Genomic DNA, 10,600 nt, shown 5'->3' on the forward strand with positions numbered 1-10,600 from the left:
TTCATAGCAATGAGTTAATTTGTTTTATCGTTTCTGGTAATTATCCAATGAACAATTTTATTTTTTAAATTTTATTATTAAAAGTGTGTATTTTATTTTATTTGGTTGTTAATAATGAAAAAACACAATTCTTCAATATGCCTGTACCTCTATTTAAAATTGTCAGGGTTTTTGTCTTTATTCATGCTTTATCTTTTGCTTTCTGAGAAGTTTGTGATTTTTATGTTTTAAGAGTGATTTTGAATTTTTAACTTATTTTTTTTTGAGAAGTGTGCCTGTATTTACATTATTTTTTCATATGTAATATATAGTGAAAAGTAGATATGAAGAAAACATGGATATTTGCACACTTTTTTGCAATCATAACTTCTTTATTCTGAGTACCTAATTGAAATGTTTTTCACATGTTCCACCATAGAAGTAACTACTTATTTCAGATTTTGTTTATGAATATCTTTATTTCTTTAAAAATTTTTTTTCATTGATTACTTAATATACAGTAATTTGAAATCCATATTAATAAATATTTCTCCTGTGTGTCATTTTTCACTTCTGATTGTTTTTCTATTGAAAAATACATCGATATGTTATGAAAAAAAACTATTAAATATTTTGCTTTTAATTTTATTTTATTCTTTGATCTTTTGTTCCAGGAAATCAGATTTGAAGTTGGTTTTTAAAAACAGTAACGATCTACAGATATCACGTTTTGTAATCTTAATCTAAAAAAAAAAAGCAAGCTTATTTAAAAAAGAAAGTTCAGAGGTATTTTATGTTCAGAGATTTGCTCTAACTGAAAATTTATTTAATAATTAGTTTTAAGAATATCACTTAATATATGCATATTGGCAGTATGCATATGTTAAGTGATAGCATAATTTTTTCTAAAAATAATTCTATGGCAATATTTTTAGAAAAAAAAAACGAAGTGAAGTGTCACAGGTTGAAAGAGTGATAAAGTCTGCACATAGTAGAAATCCCCCCCCCCCCCCCAAGTTCTTAAGATTGAAAAAGTTTGAACATTCTTTGGCCATATGATGTGATCTAATAAAAAGCAATTTGATTTATTCATGAATGTTTCATTAGAAATGTTTTACTGACAGTTTCTGATCACTTTTTTAAACCCTCCAAGCAATTTGTTTTTATTTAACTGAGACAAACTCTTATGCTTCAGATTATTCAAACTGTATTCAACCAAGACCAGTTTTTACGTTTGAAAAACTGAAGAGAAACAAAATGTACCTTTTAACAAGCCTTCCTTGAAATCCTTGCCTCTATCACATGAAACATTTTGTATGTTAAGACCTGAAACAACTCAATTTTCTAATCTGTGTATTTTGATCTTCAGTGTCTGAACTGATTGAATAAAATAAAATGGATTTCCTGAGCAACTCCTTGTAATAAAATAGAATGAATTGTAAATGTTCTGTTTAGTCATGTAAATATATTTCTTTTTTAATCACATGAAATAATTCTTCTAAAGACCAAATATTTCATCTTTTAATTACCTAAAGAAATGGTTATAATTTCAAAAGCAATTCTGAAACATTTAACAATACTGAAATTTAAATGCCTTTGTTCATATTAAAATGTGTCGTTGAACAGCCTATCCAAATTTTGAGTTTACGATTACCAATGTTCAACTCCAAAGCCTTGTAATTTTTAACCCAATCCAGTAGACAAGAGAACTCCTGGATCAAGTATTTTATTTTTATATCCGTCGTAGAACAACCGACCCAATTTTGGATTTTCGACTACCAATGTTCAACTCTGCAGCCTTGTAATTTTGAACCAATCCAGAAGACAAAGAAACTTCTGGATCAGTACCCCCAGAGGTATTGATTTGTTATGGGAACATGGAGGACTTTGCGACTCGACAGATTTAACATGCATCAGTCACCATTTACTACACGAGGAGTCTTCAGCTGGCTGGGATTGAACCCACAAACTCATGGCCAGTGCCCTGCCAACCAAGCTATCCCAGCCTTTGGATCAAGTGTTTGGAGAGATTTGCCTTCATGGTCAACTTTTTTGATGGAACTTACCCGCATTTGCCTTACATGGAGAGGAAAAACTCCCACAGTTTGCCTGACAGCAGGGGATTCTAACCTATGATCCGTCAACTACTGAGGATATTTTACATCAGTACTGCAGTCGGTGCAGAATTCTTATAGACCAGCTATTACTGGGAATTGAACCCAGGTCACCTCATTATGAGGCGAGTGCTTTATCCACTTAGCCACCATGACTCTAATGCTTTAGTTTAAGATTTTAATGCCATTAGATATTTTCACAGTTAAATGATGTAGCAAAGAAAACAAATTGTATCTGATAGGCTAGATTTATTAAGGCTAGCACAGGGTTTGCTTTAGAACATAATAATCTCTTAATACCTAAGTAAAAATTGTTTACTCATCAATATCATTGCTATCAAAATGGCATTTTTAAAAGAGAAGATTCTGATTTACTACTCTTGATATTGATTTCTATTGTTAAACTGCCATGTGAAATAATTAAGATTGTACTTGAATATAAAATTTTTCAGTGGTGAAGAGCTTAAAATTCCAATATTTTATGTAATTTTTTTATGAAGAAACTTATGTTTCTAACTGAATTTAGTTTAAAATTCTCTAAACTATAAGTAACCACTTTAAAGGTTTTTCCAACTCTTAATATAATGCTAAATAATATTTAAAAAAAGAAGCAGTTAGAAACGTTACAACTCACAAGCCTTTCACTTTTTACCCAATTTTAAAAGAGCATAAATAGAAATAAACAAATTTAACAATCAACGAAAAAAAGCAAAATTTACGAAAAAATTATTGAAAAACTATGTGACCCTTCCACTTCCTCCAGTTGAATATCACATGTAGATCTTGAGTACTGTTAAATTTAAAGAGTGTAGAAAATAATTTTGCAATTGAGCTAATAGATAATTTTGCAATTAGCACTTGTGCTAATCTAATGAAAGAAACTAAAAATGAACTTGAAATAAACTCATATGGAACTTTTTTAATTAGAGCATTAAGTATTAAAAATTCACTTAAGACACTTCCTTGAATCGTAATTTTACTCTTAACAAATAAGAAGAAAGCATATGCTTTTTTAATTCCAATAGGACTTTAATATTATATAGGATTGTTTTGCTGTGATAAGATGGTCTGAGAAAGTTATTAAGTCACAAGTGACTTTAGCCATGTTGTTGAGGATCTGTATACTAAATTTGATATGAATAATAGTTATGTTTAGTTCAGCATTTGCAGACACACTAGCACGTTAAAGATAGTGTAAAATAGTATTCCTAAGAGGAGAGTATAATTTGCTACATTTATTTACAATCACAATTTAGTTTACTCACAATTTAGAAAATATCAGTTTAGTATAAGAATCAAATCTCAAAATTGGGTTAAACACCTTTCTTTTCTATATAGCATTAAAGTGAGAACAATTAAAAGTAAAGAATAATGCATTCCACTTACAAAGGTCAGATGGATTAGAATTTTAATACTGAAATAATAAAACTTGAATTTATTTTTGTTTATGACACATTTATAAAATAACTAATAAAAAATTCAAGCAAATATATAAAAAATATTTTTTTAATGAGATTTCAATAACAAGTAATAAAATAACAATTATTACAAAGCATAAATTACACTAAACCTTTTAATAATTTAATGGTAAATAACTTTTTCATCATAAGAACACAGACTAAAAAAGAAAGGTAGTGATAAAAGTTGTTCTTTTCCTTGGTATTTGAATAATTTGACCACCTAAATATTTTGTATACATTGAATATCATAGTATATCAATATTTTTTTTATAAGAGGCAATAAAAATACAACATCTACAAGATATGCACTCTAGTATTGAATATATATAAATAAATAAAAATTGCACACAGGTTACGTTTTTACCTAAAATTTTGAACTTGTAAAACAGATACGGTTCTCATAAAAGAACACCTTTTTCAAGTACATGAAGGGAAGATATCCAGTCGAGGAAAGATGTAACATAAAGGCACTCATTACTTGAATAATTCACATCATGTGAATAATCATCACATAAAATCATTACAAGTGTCACATATCATCGCATTGATTCAAGATAATTTTTTCTTGTCCAAAAAATTACAATCTTTGGAGTGGTAAATTTCATAAAGGACAATAATATTTGAATTGTTCATCTTTATCTCAAAACTAAAATCATTGATTTGATGTGCTTTGCTATGTGGTTTTTAACATTTCAATTACTAACCATTTGAGCATTAACTCTAAACAGTTCTGACAGGAACTTTTTCAAACCAGGAAATCTGTAGTTTAAAGTTCAGATAACGTAAGAACTAATACTCAAAGGTTGAAGCAGCTGAGAGAATTTTTTTTTTTTTTTTTAGTAACACATACAATTCTATTAATAAATAATGAGAAATTAGTTTTTATAACAGGTAAATATTTTCTTTTAAATAAAAATAATTTTGTGCTCTTACCTATGAATTAAAATGTAAATACTTCATTAGTTTTTCTGCAAAAAAATTCTGTCATAGGTAGTTTAACGTTTATCAGAATAAACTATCTTAATTATTTAATTAATTACAAAAAATGGTTTTTAATCTAGTGTTTAAAAATAATAAATTAAGAAAAGAATTCATGACAAATAGGCAGCATATAATTGAACTCTATTCATACAAATACACCACATAAATCTACTTTACTTTTTAACTTCTGAACATAATACACAGTAATCATTTCACTTTATATTTACTTCAGCAAATAATAAATTAGATAGTTTTAATTTAAATATATTAAAGCAAAATCATTCTATATAAATAAAGTGAACAATCCAGAATTAGGAACAGAGTTGACATTGTCTGGTTACATAATTTAGTGCAATTGCACTCCACAGCAGGAAATTCTTCATAACTGTAAACTTGACCAAAGGCACTTCTTTAAAAGAGGAAACCCTTTTAATTAATTTTCTCAAAGAGGGTGCACCATTTTAATAGTTAAATATGATTTATTTGACTTTGTACAAGCTTAAATATATCATTTCAATTTAATCTTTAACCCAGTAGCAGAAATCTTCCAGCATCTGTAGATTATTTCATTTAAGACTCCTTTTGCAAATCCATTCTCCAAACTTATTTCAAATAAAAATCTAAAATGAGAGAACAGGGAAAGGAACAAAAAATAAAGAATTTTTTTCTACAGTTAATTGATTACAGACTGAACTGTATAAGGATTTATTGTAACTTATGAATGTCATTGTATAAAACTCAACTTAAATTTAAACATTATAAAGTTTATATGTATAATTTTTAAAGATACAGTGAAACTTCCAGGAAAGACCACCTCTATTTACAACCACTATAGAGAAGCACAGAATTTTTTCCGCAGCGTTGAAGAAAACCTTTAGGAGAGACCATTACAACCTCTCCTAGTGACCAGACAAACATCTGCACCAAATGCGGAAACAGTCAAATAAGGAAACACGAAAAAATATCAAAACAAAATTTTTTTAAAAAAATAAGTAGATCAAATTATTTGTGTGAGGCTCGTATTTAGAGCATGTTACAGCCTCGCGTTGCAGTTCGAGTGCACTAAAGATGATGCTATCAATGGTTTACTTTTAAAGTTAAAATAGAAATAAAAGTTATTTTTGAAAAAACAAGCATCTCAAACAAATCTCATCTCATCTTTTAAAGCTAACTAATTTTTATGATATGAAATTAAATGCAAATTTAAGGAAAAAATATGGATGATGTTTTCAATAAAAATGTAAACAGTAACAATCTCGAGCTCAATACCATCTCTAGTTCCGGTTAGAAAGTTTGCAACTGCTTACTATAGCTTATTCTGCGAGGCAATATTTTCAAACAGATAGTTTTGTTTACGATAAAATAAGTAAATTAGATAATTTCTGAGCTCAAATCTGCCGTATTTCATAAGATATTAATGTTAAGTAATTCTGGTGAGTTTGAAGTGAAAATTTGTTTTAGTTATTTATAGATATATTGTTAAAAAAGGTGACATGGTTGCTAGATTTTGAATAACTCAATTTTTTGGCAGTCCTGATTTGGCCTCTTTCCATTTGTTTATTACTGTTTGTTCTTGTTGCAAGCTGTGCACCATCTTACGTCAGTGTTAGCACCTTTAGCATTGCAAACACAAGTAATAAGTAATCAAATACCACGTTTGCAAGAATCTCAAAACACAATGATCATGCTGTGGGCCAAATGGTTTTAAAATACACTGGAAACAGTAACAAGGAAGTATAGGCAGTATGGAGCTTCCATAATTGTTTCTTTAAAATAAGTAATTCATTAATAATTAATAACAAGTAATAAGTAAGTTCATTAATAGCTGGTAAATTTGTTTTTACACATAATTATATCAGTTGGGATCATTTTTCCAGATGCCTAATTTTATACATCAATCTGTCTTTTCATGACGCCAGCAGAAGTGGCATTTCCACACTAAGTAGATGACACTGACTAAAATTAAAACAGTTTGGGAAAAATCATGTATCTTCAATAACAATTTTGAAGCCAATGAAAGTAACCTTAAGAACGATCAACTTCCCAATGACCATTTTAGTGTGGAACAGATAGTGGCCGATCTGGAAAGGTTTCCCTGTGCTATTTGCAAATTTCACATCATGTACTTAAAATTAATCTGAATTTTTAGTTTTGCAATCTGTATTAAACTCTGTCAGACTGTATTGACAAATTTTTTTGTAAAGGTAGTACTGCAGATTCACTCTTTAAATTCTGCGATTTTTTTAAAATTCAAATGCAATAAACTTTATTTTTAAAATAATATTGAACATAACAGTTCAACAAAATGCAGCTACTTTTTGACTTATAATAATGAGCAAGTTTTTCATAAACTACTTTGCTTAAATGAAAGATTCATAGTTTTCCCTAACGTAGTTTTGAGTTTCTGTATTCGGAATGCAATTTAAAGCTTCTTCAATTTTATCTTTGTCCCCATCATAAAATATTACAATTTCCTTTACATACAACAACCATACACAACATTCACATTGATTATTACAACATTCAGTTGGCTTTTCTGGAGAAAACAGTTTATGATTAAGTTTTCTAACTTTTTTTAAAGGTTCCTTTATATTTCGGGAATTCATGACTAAATTGTTTACTGAAATTTTATGAGTCTTCTTTGATGTAAGTGAAGAAATGTCTACCATTCGGGTACTTGAACAAGTATCAGTGCTATTAGTAGTCGTTTGAACTGATCGAATGCTAGAAGGCAACAGGTAACTGAACAAAAGTGTTTTATTCTTCATGACTGGGATAAATCTTCTCAACATTTTTGAATTTCAAATCACAGCTGAAATAAAAATAATTACATTAATAATAATAAAATAAAAATTTTGTTCTAAAAAAGGTAGTAAATGCAATTGTAATAATTGAAGGTAAAATTTAAGATTTTTTCCCCCTTCTTTGGTTTGGTTAGTTTCCAAGGTTCCTGATTTTTAAAAAAAAAATCAGATTTTTTTTTTTTAAATTGGATTTTTTTGAATTAAATTGGATTGTTTTGATTTTTATTTAAATATACTGAAAGAACTTTGATTTATGATTAAAAAAACTTTATAAATGTTTAATCAAAATAAAATTAATCTTAAAACTATATTATAACAATATTTTAGGAGCTTTAACTACCTAAAAACAATTTTTCATTCTAATGAATGCTTTGAATGCATAGCAGCAACCATTTTGAAACAAATGCATGATTGAAATTTAAAGACAAGATGAAATAGAGAATTTCATTTTTAATCCTTTATCAAAATAGATATGTTAAACTAAAAAAATTTTTAAAAAAAATCTAAATACTCATTGGAATCTTTTTCCAGAAAATTTCTTTATAGAAAATCTGATAATGTCAAAGATACTGTAAACATATGAGAAAAAAATACTTATTGATAAAAGAGATAGCACAATTCTAATTCTGGGTTATTAAATTTAATAACATAATCAGTTTCATTCTGTGATTTGAAATTAATGTGTAATAATTTAATAAAAATATAATATAATATAATTTAATAATAAAAGTACAATTAATTTAAAGCATTGCTTTTTAAATCAATATATATATAAAAAAATCAGCTGATTAAAATCAACAAACCCTGTTAGTTTCCCAAGCAAATTAGTTATAGCAAATTCTAAAATTATTTATATTTTCATAATTGGGATAAATTTTCAATATTTTAGAATTTCAAATCACAGCTGAAATAAAGAAAAAAGAAAGATGAAATGTTTTTTTTTTCTTTGCAGGTTTGGTTAGGTTTTCCAAGCAAATTCTAAAATTATTTTTGTTTTGAGAAACATAAAGCACTTATAGATACACACATATTTTAAGTTTATTAACTTAATTATAAGAAAATTTTTTCTGAAGCTTTGAACTCTACTTATTTTGAAATTTCTATAACTAAAGGCAAGATAGTAAAAGTATAAAAAATCTGAACAAAAAAATTCAGGTTCTGAAATACTAATTTTTCTTCAATACAACAATATGCATTAACAACCAGTATAAACCAACCTATTCTACTTCTTTTCCAAAAGTTTTTAGAATCCTGAAATTGTGTTTTGGAATGAAATTATTACACAAATTATCTAAGGCAGTGCAGAAGTTAATAGGTTAAGTAACTTTATGATTATTAATCTTTATCAATTATTTCAAAATTGAATATTTAATGAGAAGTGATTATTTTCTGGCAAGAAAGATTATTTATCAATTATCAAGTTCATGCTTCAAGTATAATGTAGACAACTGGGACCCAGATTAATTCTGCTTTAATTATTCTCAGAAAAATATTCATATTTTTTTCATATAAATATTCATATTTTTTTCATTAAATATTAGTCATAATTTTTCATATCTTGAAGAGGTATCTTTTATTCAAAAAGAAAGTATTCCTATTTTATTCAATGCAAAAAAAGCCAGATTTATACAATTTTTACTATTTAAAAGTTTAATGTGATATAACATTTAGTAAATGGCTTCAAAACATAATCAAACAAAGCAATTTCTTATTCTTTCTTTTTAATGCTCTCTTTCCCTGATATACATACATACACACACATACATATATATATATATAAACAGTCAAATATAACATGCTACTATACTGAGTTCCTATAAAAATAGAATTTTCATTACATTTTAGAAAAAAAAAATTTATAATATAAAATTTTTTATAATATATATATGAAATAAAGTTATGTGTATGAATGGGTTATTTTAACAAAAAATTTCGGTATTTTTCCATTTCACTGGCTTCAAGTAAATTCTGCTTATTTTTTTTATTTTCTGATAAAATTAGGAACTACATAAAAAACTAGTAGAATTTACATCCGTCACTGGCGACTTTCCCTTTGCGTCGGCGAAATGAAAAAGTACCACGATTTTAAAGGGAACATTAAACATTTACACGTAACTACTGGCTTTTAATAGTAGATATTTTAAAAATTGCTATTTTCTAGAAAAGCTCATCTATGCAAGCTAGTATATGTAGATATTACGCTACATTAACGTTTTGCTTAGTTCTTGATATTAAAAAAAAAATGTATTTAAAGCTGATGTTATTTAGAAAGGAACCAAGCACATTATAGCATTAAAACTTTTTCCTTAATACAAAGTTTGAAAGCTTTGGTTATAACTTTTTTTGAATAACTGCAAGATTCATTATTATTTTTTTAAAATCTCTCTCCTAACATTACATTCATAATTGTTAGACTCATAAAAATAAATATATCTAAAAATTTCATATTATGATTTCGTAATTATTTACTTATAATTACGAGGACACTAAAAAAGGAAGAAAAAAAATTGTGTCTGCTACTCAACAATCCATCAGAAAAAAGCAATGACATACCTCCTAACACAAAACAAACATTAAATGGAATTTATCAAAATGTATTAGAAATTCTAGAATTATAATCTGGGAATCAAGATTTCGAAATTTTTAATTTGTTACTTTTATTAACTTTTTTTAGTGCGCTATTGTCTGATTATTTCTGTCCAACTGAATAACCATTAAATTATACTCCAGTAGTAGTAGTACTTAAATTACGACGCATTCAAACTGTGTTTCTTTGTTTGCGCGAGCTAATCGATTGCATGCATGAAAGACGTGCGTGCTTTTTTTTCTTATTTTCCGTCTTGCTTTCAATAAATTCGTGTCCCGCAGTGGACTGATCGTTAAGACACGGTTCCCAGCAGATCACCGAAGTCAAGCATCACTGGCTGCGGTCAGTGTGCGGGTGGGTGACCACTTGGATCAGTCTGCGTAGGGACCGAGGGTGTGCGGTATTGGTCCTCGTTAAACTGTGCTACTGTAAAGTGCTCGACTTCGCGTGCAGGTCGTTGGGCTACCGAAGCAGGGGTGCCATCCCCTCTGCTGAGGATCAAAATTGTGATGGCATGTCTTCGGATCATCCTCAGGGATGTTTCCCAGACCGTCGCCAATAGCCCATTGTGCAGCTCTAGTACGACGTAAATGAACTACAACAACAACAACAACAACAACAACAATAAATTCGCGATCGCAACGAACTATAGGGGGCGTTGTTGTATGAGACGCT

General features: G+C 28.1%; 1 long non-coding RNA gene across 1 annotated transcript; it reads right to left on the minus strand.

Moving 5' to 3' along the window:
• Window positions 1-3,581: 3,581 nt before the first annotated feature.
• On the minus strand, window positions 3,582-10,042 carry LOC122269516 (uncharacterized). The gene is made up of 2 exons (XR_006225241.3): window positions 9,892-10,042; window positions 3,582-7,346 (listed from the first exon to the last, which is right to left on the minus strand). It is a non-coding gene; the product is annotated as an uncharacterized LOC122269516 (long non-coding RNA).
• Window positions 10,043-10,600: the final 558 nt, after the last annotated feature.

This window comes from Parasteatoda tepidariorum, chromosome 8 (genome assembly GCF_982258835.1).
Source record: "Parasteatoda tepidariorum strain Cologne lab strain chromosome 8, Ptep-v5.0, whole genome shotgun sequence".
NCBI classification, from domain to species: domain Eukaryota; kingdom Metazoa; phylum Arthropoda; class Arachnida; order Araneae; family Theridiidae; genus Parasteatoda; species Parasteatoda tepidariorum.